Below are 18,286 nucleotides of genomic sequence, written 5' to 3'. Positions count from 1 at the left end.
TTAAATAATCATCTAATTAACTTAATAAACTTAATTTATACGTTGATATATATATATATACAATTGAGGTGTGCTTGCATGTATATATAGTATATATGAATAATACTAAAAAATATTGATAAATCTAAAAAGAGGAGAAAGTATCAGAAAAAAGCAGTCCATCAATGTGAGTGTTGAATCTAAATGTGTCCTACACTAATATATTTAATATTTTAAATATTAAAAAAATCATATTCATGTATTAAATATGATTAGACATGAATATCGAACACATTTAAAAAATAAAAAGGAGTTTAAAGCAATATTGATGAGAATTATGAAATAACTATGACTTCAGGAACATACATAAGATTTTATGATAGAAGTGACAAATTTATAAAAGCTTAAGGGAGATAAGCTTATAATTTTTGAAGATGAATGAAAATAAATTTTCAATAGAAATATAAAAAAATAAAAATTTAATTTTTTTTTAGAGAATGACTCCCTATGTCCATCTTTGACTATGAGGCCTAAACGAGAAAAAGAAACATATTTACCATATGGTCCCTCCGATTTGGCCAAGAGTCAGCACGCCTGAAGCAAAAATGGACCAACTGAGGAGCTGAGCATATCACTAAGAGCTACCTGGACTTCATTCGAGCCATGCTCACAACTTATCAAGCTCGAAAGAAGAGGGAAGAACTTAGCTAAGTTCTTCTCGAACAAAGCGTCTCCCACACTACATATGGTCTGGAGAGTCGCTACGACGAGCGGTGCACGCGTGGCCAGTTCTTTCCGTTTCCCCGAATCCAAAGGGATCGACCATTGGGTTTGGCAGTCAGGAGATGTTTCGGAAATCTGGTCCGAGCTTGCGGTTTCGATGTAAAACCGTAACACCTCCCTGCAAAGACGGACAAGATGGGACTCTACCTCATCCTCCTCGAAACTTGTTGGCCTATCTGTTATCAGATTATGCAAGAATGTAAGGCAATATTGATATGACTCGTTCTCGAGACGCAACAACGGGGGATCTTGCATCTGTGTCATCCGACTGAACTCTTGAAGCTTGGTACGTAATGTGGTATCGTTGTTGATCGCAAGAGCATGGGACGCTGCATCATGCATTGCATCAAAGAGGACTAAGATGTTCTTAGCCGAAAGGCGAGTCCGAAACATGTTATAAATTTCCATAGATGCCTGTCAAGAGAAAAAAGCACACCCAATATTTCAATTATCTTAATGACAATAGATTTCTAATTATATTTCAATATTAAGATGAGAAGTCTACCTGAACCAATAAAAGTTGAACGGCAGCTCGGCACTTCGCATCGGACAAAGAAGCACGAAGGTGCTGCATTCTCGGGCTCTCTGAATCGTCACAAGATGTGCTGGAACCATGAGAAGCCTCTTTACTTTAGGCGCTCGATGCATGTTCATTGCCTTCGAGTATGCTATCCCCATTAACAAAGTAGGAGAAATCAGGAAGTGTTGCATTAACTGCTTCTTTTAATGAAGAAACTACTTCCAGCCACTGCTCTTGGAGGAAATGATCACCGGCACTGCTCGTCAAGCGTACAAATGCAGCAATTCCGATACCAGCTAAGCTTTGGTGAGGACGCTTGATAAAACTTAAGAGTAAAGAGAGAACCTTCCTTAAAAGTGGATTGACGGTATGATAAAAACTCGCAAAAAGATCTACAAGTAATTGAAGTGCCAATGTACAAGTCTCGTACAGCCAAGCATCTCGATCCATCTCGCTCATGCCACCATCGATTCCCTGCTCAGGTAGGTCATCGCCTGATGGATTAATAGCATGGCGCACGTATTCGAATATTGGAAAAAGGACAGATTCGAACACTTTTTCCCATAAAGGTAGTGAGAAGAGGTGACTATGGTTGCGCAGAGTTTCGAACAGCACTTGTAAAGCACTCTCCCTGATTTCAGGTCTAGGGTCAAAGCCAAGTTTCGATAAACCTGCACAACGAAATGCAATGTACAGAATTAAGTGCATTTCTAGAGTATGAAGATAGCATCAAAACAACCAGTTCATTTTTCCTTACCGGCCAACAACGGTAACCAAAAATAGAGATGATCATCCTTATCCATCGGCTCTCCGTTTTCTTGCCTTCCATTATTTCCCTTGCTAGGTGAAGATTGAGAAGTATCCCCGGATTCCTTATCCTGATTCATAGATGAGGAGCCAAGATCTCCTTCAGCAAGTTTCATGGCGCAGAATCGAAGAAAAGCGATTGCATTGAGACTAATGTCTTTGCTGAACTTGGTGAATGCAATTAGGCAATTCACACAATCTGTGAAGGTGGTTGTTTCGGTTTCGGTTATGCATGGAAAATTGTCTCGAATAATCTTTTCTGTTATTTCAAAGGCTAGCAGTACAATGTTTTTGTGGTTGTCATAAGCTGCAGTAGTGAGAACCTGAAAAAAGATTCATCAGTTCAATGATAAATTTAATAAAGATTAAGGTATCGAAATTTAAAACTATGAATGTATATGATAGTTATAAACAAATTAAATACCATGAACATGCTCCTCCACCCTGATTTGACATGACGGACTCGAGATGATACCATCTGCGAGACACATCTGATGATTAATTCTAGGATTTCAACAGCACTACTCTTCTGCATGGCAATAACAAAAGGCTTCATAAACTCATTATGGAAATTGTAATTAGCCAACTCTTCTCGCTCCAAAAATTTCATTGATAGCTGCCGCAAAGAGTCCGTTGCAAATATTGCAATTGACAGGTTTTCGAAACAGCCAATGGTCACAAAAAAATCAGAGAGTACAAGCCAGATGCTTGACCATGCAAGTCGGATCCGGCTCATGTTGTAGTGCCTGTCAGTAGATCAACAATTTGGAGTCAAGAAACATAAAACGAATTAACTGCATTAAGATTAAGGCAAAGGAAGAGAAGTTGAATGATTCTTACGCGATCTCAACAATTTTTGTAAGGCTGAAAACCCGAGGATCAGATGTAGATCGCAACTCCTCCATGGACACCTTGCAAAGAGCCTTAACAAAGTCTATGATAGCCTCACTATTCAATTTTTGACTACATGTAAAAATCCGATTCATTTCAGAGCTTCCAACTTGTTCCAACATGTTGAGATTAGAGACTAAATTGTTCATCTCTTCAGATGTGATTGTCCAAGTTGTACCTCCGATACCAGCACAGTCATACGAGCCCCTCATCATGGCAGAAGAAACATACTTAATTCTTCCTGAACCCTTCTTCTTTAAAACAGGAAGGACGGCGGACTTGGCTTGCTTAGATTTTTCTGATTCATTCTGAGTAAAGGCAAAGAAAGTGGCATCTAGAGGAGCACCCTCTCCCAAGAGATGCAAATGTTCAAACCGTGACACGCATGTCAGAATATGCTCCCAGGCTTCTTGTAAATAATCTCCATCTTCATCTGCGATCGTAACTATTGCCTATTAACAATGTAAAAGGAAAATTCTATGTTAGGTCCACGAGCAAATGGAAATTTTAGCAGAGTTCAAATAATGGGTCTCACTAACAAAAATATTCACCGTAGAAGAAGCAGAATACTAACCTTGATTGCATCGATATTTTTCTGCTTTATATCTGCAGGAGAGTGAAGTGAACTTAGCAAATGAAGTCATAAATGCGTCTCTATGAGTCTTCATGGACATCACAGCAGTAACATGTATTGCACGGCGGAAGCCTTCAATACACAAAGCTATCACTACTTCATCATTGCTTTGGTCTAGAGGCACACTGAATGCAGCCAACATAGGAGCCCAGCATGCCTCAACCATGAATCTCAGAATCACCACATCTGTGGCTGCATAATAAACTGACCTACAAAATTACAGTACAATGGAAATCAAACGGTAATAAAAAACAAAGTTTCTATTTCAAACGTTAAATGCCACCAGAACAAGATTTTAAAAAAATGATCTAGTAAGATGGTTCAGCCATATACAGTCAAATAGGAATCTCTCCATGGTAGAGCACCAACATAAAAGCTCAAAAGCCGGTTGATCTTACTCGGATTTGCGAGCTTTCTCTTTAAATTGTTCTTGCATGTGCCTGATAAGATCATCACTGGTCTCCATATGCCGGTCTTCATCATGCTTGCGTATAACAAGATTCAAGATATTGTCTAGACCTAAACTTCTGTTGGAGTTCACCGACTGTTTCTGTTGCACAGACAAATCATCGTCTTTCATTTTTATCTCATTTCTTGAGATCCGTCCAAATAATGATCTTAAGTACTCTTCTGGCAAATCTTTTCCATCATCTATGCCACGATTGTTTGTTATGAAATCATCTGCTGACATCTGCACATGTCAATTTTGGAAAAGGGAGAACTTCATCAATTTTTAAGCACTAAATCGAAACAAGATCAGATAGAGAATGTATATACACCTTGTTCTTAACCATAGGGTTATGAGCATCAGTATTGAGCATTATGACCGAGTAAGCTAGGACATATGCTGTATCAGCGCTGATGAAAGCCTTTGGGTTACATTTGCAATAACGCCCAGCAAACTTTTCCATGATTCGATCAATCTTTTGTGCCTCACCTGGCAATCTGAAACCTTGCAAAAAGGCTCGGATTGCCTCATCAAACTCCATGGCTTGAAAGTCAAAGGAGTCAACATAGGCATGCATCACTTTCAGTGGTAAATCTTCCCTTTCTCCAAGATAATCGCCAATCAACGTTTTCTTCAGACCAGATGTATTTTTAAGAAAAGCAGCTATCTCCTCTGGGGAGTCACCAACCTTTTTTGCTTTGATAAGAAATTCAATTCCTCTTTCAGGCTTCCGATTAAAAAGAGATATACCTTCCTGCCAGGAATTTTATATTAGATTTCAAGAACCATGATCAGATAAAATGAAGACAGTCAGACCAGTTTACTAGACATCATCTGAAGACATACCAGAAGTTCAAGCTTGTTAGCTCGGCGTTGCTCGATTGTTAAGATGCCAGAAGTTTCATTTAGGGTTTCAGAATGAGAATCTGACCCTTCAACGGGCTCATCCACATTTCCATTTTCCATGGGGGCAGTTCCAGGTTCAAGACTGTTCTCAGCTGCTTCAAATCTCTTGGTAGAATAAGAATCTGGAATGCGCAACTGTCTGTTCATCCAGTCTCCCATTGATTTCAAAATAGCCACTAAACACTTTATAGCTTCAAGTTTCATGGTTTCTTGCTGGGGAGGCAATAGTGTCGTCTCTGTACCAGGAGGAACCCCTTGAGTTGTTTTCAGAAGTCCATTGACCATTCTGGAAACAACAATAATGAAAAAAATTGGGAAATATTCAAAAGGAATTAAATTCTGACAGAAGTAGTTTCTTAAGTTTGATAAAATTATAAAGGTAGGGAAAATACCTCTCAATTATGTTTGACGAGTTGACATCACAATCATAGTTAATAAAGATATCTACCAAGATCTGTGAATCAACACAAAGTTTATCCAGAAAGCGTAGAACTATCATCTTTTGCTTAAAATTAGGTTGAGCGACATTTTCCAGTACCCTCAGAACAATCATAGGAAAAAATACTCCAATCTCAGCTTTCAGACCAGTTCGAAACCTGGACACCAGACTAATGAAAATGGAGCAAGAAAGCTGGAAAACAAGCATAAGAGTTGAAGCACTGTTCTTCAAAAGTGACAGACACAAGTACTGCTTTATGGCACCTAAAAACCTGTACCACCAGAAGCATTTTCACTAGTAGGAAAAAATTAAATTCAGGACAGGAAATGTGAGCAAAAAAAAAAATTGGAAATGTGAGATAAAATAGAGTCAATTTTAATCAAGGAAATTGAAGATATTATATAGACTGTCTACTACCACCACCACCACCATGTTAAGGCATAAACAAAAAGTGATATTCTCGGTATAAACATAAAATGAAATCTCAAAGACAAAAAAAGAACTGAAGGTGGTACTGAATATGAATGCGAACAACAATGTTGAATGTTATTGAAATCAACAAGCAAATGCACCACCGTTTTCCAAAGGACATCACTATAACACCTAGAACAAGCTGCTAAATGCACAAAGGGTCCACACCGACAAAACAACTACGGCACAATATGGTTTAAAATATCAAGCAGAGTTTTACACCACCAAGATTTACTTCAATGCCACCTCGACAGAAAAAGACACCTCAGATGTTTCAAAATCTAAAAATATGTTATAATGATTTTGTCAATCCTTTGAGACTCATCATCTAACTGCCTACAACTCACTGTTATTTCTGAATATAACCTAAATTGAGCACATACTAAATCCTATTCAGCAAACTAATATTAAGAGGGCATATAAAAAATTACACATCATTTCCATGAACTTAAGAAAATACAGAACTAAAGCCCTACACCTAAGAAACTATTGGAAATGCAAATTAGATGATCAAATAACATCAAATGAATATGTAAAAATATGGAACACAAAAGATACCTTTCACTTGTTCTAAAAGCAGCTCCAGCATTCTCCAGAAAAATCTTCAACAACTCCAGGGCCAAAATCTTCCCTCTCAGCAACTGGGGATCCGCCAAAGCCTCTTTAGGTGGTGTCTTCATTGACAACTTACAAAGTGCTCTAAACACCAAAAATGCATCCCGTCTTTACTTATTCCCAATTTGAACCTCCAAATCATCATCTCTCTCCGTTTCATCATCCGCCAATTCCCCTTTCCTCCCTTCTAATGCCATCTTATACATACTAATCTCCCAATATTTTGCATCCAACATATCCTTATCAGTAGAATCCAGCAAATCAGCAGGATTCGTGGTTTCAACAGTAGTAGTGTCAAATGCGCCATCATGGACACCTAAAGAAACCTTACTTGGTGTCACTGGATTAAACACTCCATCAATGTCCTGCATAATTTTAGTTATAAAACCTTGAACAAAGTTAGTCGTTGATCCATCAACATCTGATTTCTCAACTGGTCCCATCAATTCAGCTACTACAATTGGCTGAACCGGAACTGTTGAAGAATCTGCCTCCATTCTCCTAAACACAACGACTAACATTTGAATCAAAGTAGCTTTCGCAGTCGTTTGATTAACGGAATTTTTGGTTTCTAAGTAAATATCATAACAAGTTCTCACAGTTTGCAACAAACAATCACCATGAATTCGCAATGAGAAGGAAGTTACCGCGGTTAAAAGCGTTTTCAATACCAGTAATTCAATGGCGTCATCGCCTAAAACGTGGCATTTGCATACCGAATCAATTAATTTGGCCAACAGCTTAGCCTCAGGGCCTCCAGTGGGGTCCGCTTCGCCACGCAGATACCCGTGTGCGATTAACTTCTGAATGCAATCAATGGAGGGATCGACGATCTTGTTGAAGGAGGTGGTACAACCGTTGATCAGAGGGCTGAGAAAGGACTCCGATTCAGCGAGGGAATACTCCACATGGTCTCCGTCGTTGATAGGGCCAGGGATCAAGTTTTCCGGCTCCGAATCAGACGGAGATAACGGAGTCTTCGACGGAGAAGTGAGTTCCTTGAGAAGAGATTTTCATTGGTGAGACAGTTACGAGTGCTTCCGCCACGAAGCGCTCTTGATGATCTTCTCTAAGGCCGGGACTAGCAATTTGCTAACGCGGGAATCGGCTTCCGCAGAAGTCATTCCCTAGTCGAATATAACTCGTCAATCACCAACTCAGAAGATCTAGGAAACGGTTAACAAGATGCTTCTACGTTTCATCTGATCTCCCTCTTTAGCTGTGGTGATTATCCGAGTGAGAAATGGAGTCGGGTTGACTCACTGAGCCTACACTACACCACCATTGTCATTGCTCTGATTGCATAAGAATTACAAAGAAATTACAATGCGAAGAGTTGAAGAGTGAGCTGATTTTTTTTTTTTTTGGCTAAACAGATTCAAAAGGATTGAGATTTAGATCGCATATTTATCAATCAAAATTTAAAGTTTGAAAACCAAAGTACTGAAATGCCCTTGCTTAGTAACGGCTTAACGAACGGACGGGAGGAGCAATAAAGTGGAAGGCTGGAAGCTAACAAGTAGAATGGTGAGGTGTAATTTTGTGATATTAATGAGGGCAATCAGGGCATTTCAAATTAAGTCTGGCGATCGGCGGGGAACTAGCGTCCCGGCTACTTCCAAGTTCCAACAAGATATAATTTGAATATTTATCTCAGTTCTTAGTTAAATTCTTGGGGAGTGAAATGTATTGGTAAAATTGTGCCATTAGTTCTTATATTACGTACAATTTTTAATTTAGTCTCTGCATTTTAATTTTGTTCATTTTAGTCCATATATTTTGAAATTTTAATCTTACCTTATAAATTACAAAAACATTAAGAGTAGAAATTGGATCTTACAAATTAGGTGGAGATCCAAATCAACATGTTTCGTCTTCGTATGTACTACGAGAGTAGTAGCATTACGATGGTATTAATATTATCGCACCATATTTTAGGATATCATTATGAAGTGATAATTACATATGTTAAATTTCTATACTCAATTTATGTGATAGAAAGAGATATTTGTTATTTTTAAAATTATTCTGATAACAAATGAGATCTTTTAAAGATATAATAATCAATCATAAATCGTCAATCATTTATATCACTTCTCTAGTAAGCATTGAAAAAAGTAATCCGCTCAAGAGTTGAGTGTTGTGGGAAAAACCAAAGTCCAAAATCAAATGTACCATGCAAATATCTGAGATTTCGTTGGATAGACGACTAGTGTAATAATGTGTAGTGGCGGATGCACAACTTTCTAAGAATGAATATTGAAATTCAAATTTTCTTCAATTAATTATATATTTTATTGATGATACATATTTTAAAATCTAATTTTTTTCTGATTATTTATTATTTGATTTATTTAAAAATAAAAATACAATCTTACTACTTTTCATAGGATCGAATAGTAAAAAAATTAATATACTTACGTAAGATCCTGAGTTTTGTGGACAGAAAAACAATACTTAGAAAATGTTCTCTCTACTTAAAATTTTGGTCCAACTTAAATACAAACATAATCGGAACACACAGAATCATCGGACAGTAGAAGTCTTAAAAGAAACATCATCTTTAAAAAAATACTTGTTACTCTTAATTTGCTTAGATGTAAATCATGATATTTTATTATGCTTTTAAGTGTAATTTTAATAAAAATTAGTACTTAATTAATTTTTACTTGATCAAAGTTTGATTTGTATTTATTATGAAAAATTATTTTAATTGAATTAAATTATGACCAAATTAATAGAATGTATAAATATTGAAGACTAAATATACAATTTTATCAATTTTTTTAAGAGAAAATAACCTCAGTGACCAAAAATCCCATATAATATACGATTTTAACCAACTTTTTCCGGATTTGCCAAAATGACCAACAAAATCGCAATGCGATCGCTAATTCGCAACGCGATCTCCATTATCGCAAATCAGTTTCCAGATTCGCAACGCGATTATGACTATCGCAATGCGATTTTCCAATTTCGCGTTGCGATACTGACTATCGCAACGCGATAATACAAAATCGCAACGCGATACTGACTTTCGCAACGCGATTCTGACTTTCGCAACGAGATTCTGACTATCGCAATGAGATAATACAAAATCGCAATGCGATTTTCAAAGTTCGCAACAGGTTTTAGTTTCGCAACACAAATTTTTTGTATATATATCTACGCAGCAGCAACAACTCATAACCTAAATCCCTAAATCGCAACTCATTCCATCTCCATCTATCACTCTCTCCGGCGACATCCGTTCCTATATTCGTTCATACATCCTTCCCCATCCGGCAACAGGTCTTAGTTTCGCAGCTCGTTTGTTTAGTAAATTAATTTACAACCATGAAATCATCTAATGTTGATCATGTTTGGATAGATTTGTGTTTTGGAGGGTCATGGGAGAATGTTCATGGTGTTTTACAATATATGTCTTTACCCATGAATCTTCAACTAAAATTGTCATTAAAAAAATTAACTTATGAAACTCTAATGTTACGTGTTTCAAAGAAATTGAATTTAGAGCCCCTAAGTGGATTTAGGCTATCTTATCAGATAAATGGTAAAGTTTATTTGTTAATCGACAATGAAGATGTTGAACGATTCATTGCTTACATTAGTGTTTCAAGTGATGATGTTACATTGTATGTTGTTGAACCTAGAAGTAGTATTGTTGGGTCAGTAGCGGGTAGTAATCAACTAAGTTTTTCTCAAAACCCACAACCTTTCTCTAATCCAAATCCCAATCAACTTTTAGCACCAAATTCTGGATTTCGTATTGACCAATTAGACTATGATGAGCCAACAGAAACAATTGTGAGTACTAGTCAGTATTCGAAATTTGATCTTGGTCAATACCCGGACTTTGATATTGGTCAATACTCGGATTTTGATGATGTTTCAGAAGAAGAAACAGACCCTGCGTGTAATGATTTTGATATTGGTCAATACCCGAATTTTGATGATGAAACAGCCATTGCCGAGGAAGATGTTGTTGATGATAATGAGGAGGAAGTTACGACTGTGAATGAACATGTTGAACATCCATTTTGTAATTCATATAATCCTGAAGAAGAAAAAGAAGAAGAAAAAGTCCCCGAAGAAAAGAAAATGCCACGGGAGTATAACTGGAATATGCCAGAATTACTTCAGATACCGGAAGAAGAGTTGGTAAAGAAAGCAGTTGATTGTTACACAAAAGTTATTCGTATCAAGAAAGATGATTGTTTTGATACAAAGGAAGACTTGAAGATAGCTTTGTATACGAAATGTGTGGAAGATGGCTATCAACTAAAAGTTAACAAATCAAGCAAAGATCGTTTCGAAACAAGGTGTATGATTGACAAAAATTGTACGTGGCGTATGATTGCAAAGAGGATAAAAGATTGCGAAATGTTTCAAGTTAGGACTTTTATTGATAAACATACATGTTCAAGAACCCAAGTTTTTCCTCACCATAGACAGGCAAACAAAAAGGTGTTGGGTGGTTTTCTGGCTGAGTTAATGTTTTTGAATGGCAGGGTATATCGGGGACATGAAATTATGACTGACATGAATGCTCGGTTCAAGATTAGTATATCATATTATCAAGCTTGGAGAGCCAAATGTTATGCCTTGAAATTGTTGAGGGGGTCGCCAGAAGCATCGTTTGCCCAACTGTCGGCTTATTGTCACAATTTAAAGCTGAAAAATCCTGGGTCGGTAACTCATATCAAAACAGATAGAGATAGACGCTTTGAGTTGCTGTTTATCGCCATTGGTGCTGCGATTAGTAAATCAATATAATTATGTTGACTCATTTTTGTTAGTTACATGCATTTCACATTTAAATGATTATATTTCTTGTGCATATTATTTTGTAGATTCATTCGTTTATTACTTGCATGCGCCCAGTTATTATAGTTGACGGAGCACATTTGAAAGGTCGATACCTTGGAGTAAACTTATTAGCAGTAGCCATGGATGCTAACAATGGGATATTGCCAATAGCTTACGGGGTTGGCAAATCTGAAACCTTTGATTCATGGACATGGTTTATGGGGCATCTTAGGGATTGCATAGGTCCTATTAACAATCTGACAATCATATCCGATAGGGCAAACTCAATTGACAACGCTGTTAGAAGGTGTTTCCCAGATGCTTTTCATGGACTTTGTGGTGTTCATTTGTATAGAAATCTAAAATCAAGGTCTGCTGGTATAAAAAATCACAAATGGACATACTAGAAGGCTGTAAAAGCTTATTGGGAAGTGGATTTTAATAAGCATATAAACTGTTTAAGACGTGTTTTGCCTCAGTGTGCTCAAACACTAGAAGATGTCGGGTTTGAAAGATGGTCAAGAGTACATCAACTTGGAGCAAGATATGGTTTCATGACGTCTAATAGTGCAGAATCAATCAACGCTCTAAGTCGTCATTCCCGGAAATTACCCATTACTATGTTAATGGAGTTTTTTCGAGCCTCTATTCAACAGTGGTACTACAAGAAAAGAAACCATGCAGGTATTATTTCTTTAAATTCGTAACTTATCATATATTTTACTAAGTATTATTTATTTAAATTTACAGGAACATTGGAACATCGTGTTACACCATGGACAGAAAAAAAGATAACGAAACGTGTTGTGAAGTCAACGTCATGGAGAGTTGAACCATGTTCAAACACTTTGTTTGAAGTACTGGATAATAACTTAAATGGGCTTGTCGATCTAAATGCAAAGACGTGTAGTTGTATGAAATGGCAAACATCTGGTTATCCGTGTGGCCATGTTATAAAAGTTTCTCTTCATCTAAACCAAGATGATTCAAGCGCATACGCTATGGATTGCTACACTACAGAAATATATCGACAGACTTATGGCGAGATTGTCTACCCTATTCCACATCCTTCTGAGTGGGACATACCAGATGACTTACAAATGGTTTTGCCACCAGCCATGGACAGAAGGCTACCTGGCCGACCAAAAAGTCACGATCGTATACCGTCTAAGGGTGAAGAGAAGAAGAGATCGACATGTAATCGGTGCAAGGAAAGTGGTCATACAAGGTTGACATGTGGATCACCAGTGCCATCACAATCATCTTTTCCTCTACCAAAATATGGATCCTCATCAAAATCCAAAGCTCATATGGTGTCAAGCAAAAGGCAATCAAAATCGCAATCATCTTTAAAATCCCAATCACAACTGGCTTCACCTTTTGGGACTGTTAACTTAGGTGATTTTTAAATGCAAACGTTGTATTATGTAGATTTTATGTGTGAACTTTTAACATTTTTAGTTAGGCATGTATTAGTAACTTGAGTTTGAAAATTGCTATGATATGTTCAGTTGTTATCACTTATTAGGCAATCATTTGACTATCGCAACACGGAAATGACGTTCGCAATAATCTTAATGTCTATCGCAACGCGGAAATGACTATCGCAATGCGAAATGAAAATCGCAACGAGAGAATCGTAATGCGAAATGAAAATCGCAACGAGGGAATCGCAAAGCGAAATGAAAATCGCAACGCGAATTTAGTTTCGCGTTGCGATTTTAGTTTCGCATTGTGATTTTGTCGTTGCGATTTTCATTTCGCGTTGCGATTCTCTCGTTGCGATTTTCATTTCGCATTGCGATAGCCATTTTTGCCTTCAACATAATGCAGATTGAAATCAACAAAATCAACCATTACATTTCAATTAATTAAACAAGCACAAATAAGAATTATGTTCACATCAATTAAACAAATCAACTTTTACAAATCATCTTTTACAAATCAATTAAACAATAAAAAAATAAGCAATAATTCTTATTTCCTCATCTACTATTGAATCAACTTTTGCAGCCATACATCATTTTCACGCAGCTCACTTCTGAGATTAACCTGCAGAAACCAAACATTTGCTCAAACAACACTTTCTATACATCTAAAACCTACAAACAACAAATTATTGAATTCTAGGTACTTAACCAAACATTTTCAAACCACAAGCCTATAAACTTACCAATTGTTTATGGACATTTTTATAACGCGGATGCAGGTAGGCAGCGTCTCGTATATATTGATCTAGCCATATAATACCGAAACCACAAGCCTACTGCAGCTCTATCTCTATCGGTGGGAGGTAGATACTTTATACTTCCTGTGATCAAACGCTCCAACGCCAAGCATACGAGAGGACCACAATCCCCTCTGGGTCCTTTCGTTTGTTGTGGTGCGGTCTCGTCTCTGCTAACTGTAATATTGAGCTTATTTGGCTTCTTATTTCCATAACGAGTCCAATAATTTATCGCATCCAAGAATTTAGCCAAATGAGAGCTCCATCCCTTAATAATATCTCTTAAATCAGCCAATGATATGTAATTTATCATGCTGTCATATACTATTGCCTTAAGGGATGGGAGCTGAAGCTCGACGAGAAGCCAATGTTTACGTTCCAAAACAGGGATAAACACCTGCAATCATAAGTAATAATTCATTCATTTGCGCACATATTTATGAATACCTTTAAACTCAATCTAAAATAAATACTAACCTTATCGACCTCCCACCATGCAGGATAAAGTTTAGCTTGTCCATTGCCCAACGCAAATGATTCATCTCGTTGATTCTTCAAGTGAACGGCGTTAAAAGACGTCAGCATAATTGTATATCGTGTATTTCTTTTATTTTCCTTAAGTTTCCTAATTATTAGAAAACGTGACACCCACGCATCGATATGCTGTTTTACAAAAAAAGACATATATTAGTAACTTACATAAATTTAAAAAAAAATCAAATTGAAATATAAGAAAAATATAAGACTTACCCCTCCATCGAAATAGCCATTGTCTTCGACCCCTAATAATACGCCCCACCAAGACCGATCAAGCAACAAATAGATATCATCGTTGAGCTTGCATATGTCAGTGAAACACCCTTGGCTCCGCTCATGTAGATAAAAATCAACTGCGGTCTTAGCCCAAAGGGTGTTATCCAGAATTGTGTCCGGTAGTTGTCTCCTCTCCACTTCAGATACCGGTATGGTACTGGCCGGTACGAGAGCCAACTTGAATCCATCATGTCCGGCACGTCAGAGGGTTTCTCAAGAATCCTACATATGACGCCATGTGAATCGGGCTCTTGAATGGTGGGAGGGACCTCTTCAAAGATGACAGTGGCCTCTTGAACGGTGGGAGGGGACTCTCGAGGAATGATAGGGGCCTCTTCAACGATAGGAGTGGACTCTTGAGGGATGACAGGCGATTCGGGCTTCTTCTTGCGGTGTCTTCGCACTATTGGGGTGTACGGAGACTTAATAGCACGTGCACGCCGTCTGATGCGTGAACTCTGTCGTGCAAGAAAAACCCGACGTAAAGCATCCACCTTATCGGTCCGCTAAATAATTAAATACAAATATCAATAAATAAACAAACATGATATTTAAACAGTGAAAACAAAGACAAATATGTTTCAAACTTGCATTGAATTCACCCAAGTCATTATTCTATCATAGTTCACAAAATGCATCAGATAACAAAGGCAAATATGTTTCAAACTTGCAATACTGTCAACTTAGTATTTGTCTTTGTCTATTGGTTGAAGTAATGCAATTCATTCAAGTTTCAATTTGCAGAAGAAGAATAGTTTCTGGAACTTAAAATCGCAACGTGAAAAATGACTATCGCAACGCGAAATGAAAATCGCAACACGAAACCAAAAGACAAAACAGTGTTACTAAATTAGTTTCAAGAATAAACTATTTCTTCTTATTCTGCAAATTGAAACTTGAATGGATTGCATTACTTCAACCAAAAGACAAAACAAAGACAAATACTAACTTCAGAGTATTAAAGAATACACAGTTTAGCAGAATTGGCAGTAAACGAACAAATTTACTTTCAACCAAAAGACAAAACAAAGATAAATACTAACTTCACAGTGTTAAAGAATACACAGTTTAGCAGAATTGGCAGCAACCGAACAAATTTACTTTCAACCAAAAGACAAAACAAAGACAAATACTAACTTCACAGTGTTAAAGAATACACAGTTTAGCAGAATTGGCAGCAACCGAATAAATTTACTTCAACCAAAAGACAAAACAAAAGACAAATACTAACTTCACAGTGTTAATAAACAGTTTAGCAGTATTGGCAGCAACCGAATAAATTTACTAAGCAATCTAAGTGAAATGGTTAATCTAAGTGAAATTACGAGTAAATTTATCATCAAGTTAAATATGGAAAATCTTAAACTTACCTCGTTACGTAGAGTATGAACCTCATTCTACAACGATACTACCATCTCACGTAGAGCGGCAACTTCACCACGTAAAGTAGACACCTCTACACGCCATGCACCATCGTTATCGCGTAGAGTACCGATCTCCTCACGCAAGGCATTGACCTCATCACGTAACTCCCTTGACTCATCCCGTGGAGGTGGAGAACAGGGAGATAGAAGTCGTGGCATCTTTGCCGGTCGCCTATCATGAGGTGATGGTGGAGAAGAGACTCGATGATGTGACGGGATAGGTGATGGCTCTCGTTGTAGAGGTGTATAGTCGGGTCGATCAGGTGATGGCTCTGGGTGAGGTGATGGCTCTCGAAGTGGAGGAAGTGGAGGCTGCTCATCATTCGTGCCATCAAGAAAACGCTGACTAGCTTGCCACCAATCAGTGGCAAGCTCAGCCTCCGTGGGTGTCAGTCTCATTAATAGAGTGTTGGCCTCCTAAAAATATAAAAACTCAAACAAAGTTAAACGTATACTATTAATAACTTGTTTATATATGATAATATTTGTGTTAACTTACATTATTTATTATCGCATATGGTATTAAGTCTTCCCAATCCAATAGACGTTTCCTCTTCCAGGAAATAGCCCTAGGAATATCATTTGAGGTTTTTAATGCATATGTCTGCATGCTGGGGAAAGCCTCGAATATCCAAATCTACAAACAATATAATAACAAACATTAGTAATTGTTAAATAATTAATTATAATTTTGAACATTATATAGAAATTCTTACCTTAAAGGCTCAAACAAAGCTTGACAAAGTGTATTTCGACCCATCGCCCCGCAAACTTTTGCGGTCATCAAAGGCAGACGACAACTTAGTCCAAGTAGCTTTCCATATATACGAACCCCACGGAAACAGATTCCATGCATTTAGGTCCTCTACCAATAATATTAGCTCCTGAGGAATAGGTTGTCTGGCTTTTCTGCCTAAAAAGCCGGCATACAAAAGTAGTAGAAGACATACTCGGATAACATCGACGTCATTCATCCGAGTAAAACCATCTTTCTTATTAAATAATTTCTTCAGGTCGTCGACGTGTAAGTTCGGCTTCTCTATTGACTCATCAGGAAAAACCCTGGATAACCATGATGGGCGGGTGATATGACGAGTGTACCGGCCTACATCATCGTGTCCGAATCGTAGACCAGTGATTAAGCAGAACTCCTTCCGCTCAAAACAAGTATACGCCGGTAGAAAATGAAACCATATCTCTTCCTCACCACGTTGTATACTGTCGGGTAGATCGCTAGTCATGGTCTGAAGCCACAAATGGGTCAAATTAGCATCTCCACCCGGATGCTGTACTCTCAGCCATGGCCCGAAGCATGTTTCCTCAAACAATTTTCTTTGTGCAGGTGAAAGCTTCGAAGCAATTGTAGTGGCTAGGCTAACTTTATTCCTTAATGTCAATAAAGCCGAAAAAAATTTCTACAAAAACAATAAACATACCAAGTTAGATATACCAAAAACTACACTGTGAAGATATACCAAAAACAATAAACATAAATAGTAGTTTATTCTTGAAACTAAAATTTGCAACACTGTTTTGTCTTTTGGTTGAAATGAAAATCGCATTGAGATAATGAAAATCGCAACGCGGAAATGACTATCGCAACGAGAGAATCGCAACGCGAAATGACTATCGCAACGCGAAATGAAAATCGCAACGAGAGAATCGCAACGCGAAATGAAAATTGCAATGCGATTTTGGTTTCGCGTTGCGATTCTCTCGTTGCGATAGTCATTTCTGCGTTGCGATTTTCATTCTCGAAACTATTCTTCTTCTGCATTACTTCAACCAAAAGACAAAACAAAGACAAATACTAACTTCACAGGGTTAAATACTAAACAGTTTAGCAGTATTGGCAGCAATCAAATGAATTTAATAAGAAATCTAAGTGAAATGGTTAATCTATTATTGAAATTACCAGTAACCTTATCATCAATTTCAATATGAAAAACCTAAAATAATGCAAAATTTTCAAAATAAAAATAATTAAAAAAAACTAACCCTCGGAGGTTGATTTTCCATTTCTGAATGATTGTGAGGGATTTCTGACCGTGAATGGTTGTGAGGGATTTCGCCGGCAATGGGGACGGAAATCTTCGGAGATGGGGACGGATTTCGCCGTAGAGAGTGAGAGATGGAGATGAGACTGAGTGTTGTGATTTTAGGTTTGAGGTTATGAGTTGCGATTACTATGGACGGTTCAGTTTCCGATATATTAAGAAAAAATTCGTGTTTGAAATTTGAAAAAAAAATACGCGTTAATACGAATGGCACTATGTAAATCGCATTGCGATAGTCAGATTCGCATTGCGATTTACGTATTCGTATTACGATTTTCCTAATTCGCATTGCGATTTACTTAATCGCGTTTCGATTTACATATTCGCATTGCGAATTATGAAAATCGCAACGCGAATTATGAAAATCGCAACGCGAATACATAAATCGCAATGCGAATTAGGAAAATTGTATTGCGATAGTCAGTATCGCATTGCGATTTTCCAAATTCGCATTGCGATTTTC

General features: G+C 37.4%; 1 pseudogene; it reads right to left on the bottom strand.

Moving 5' to 3' along the window:
• Window positions 1-518: 518 nt before the first annotated feature.
• Window positions 519-7,851, bottom strand: LOC120170286 (annotated as a pseudogene).
• Between the last annotated feature and the right edge of the window lie 10,435 nt (window positions 7,852-18,286).

The sequence above is a fragment of the Hibiscus syriacus genome, unplaced genomic scaffold (assembly GCF_006381635.1).
Source record: "Hibiscus syriacus cultivar Baekdansim isolate YM2019G1 unplaced genomic scaffold, ASM638163v2 tig00111779_pilon, whole genome shotgun sequence".
NCBI lineage: Eukaryota > Viridiplantae > Streptophyta > Magnoliopsida > Malvales > Malvaceae > Hibiscus > Hibiscus syriacus.
The sequence above is the reverse complement of the archived record's forward strand: the minus strand, read 5'-3'. Positions and strand labels throughout refer to the sequence as shown.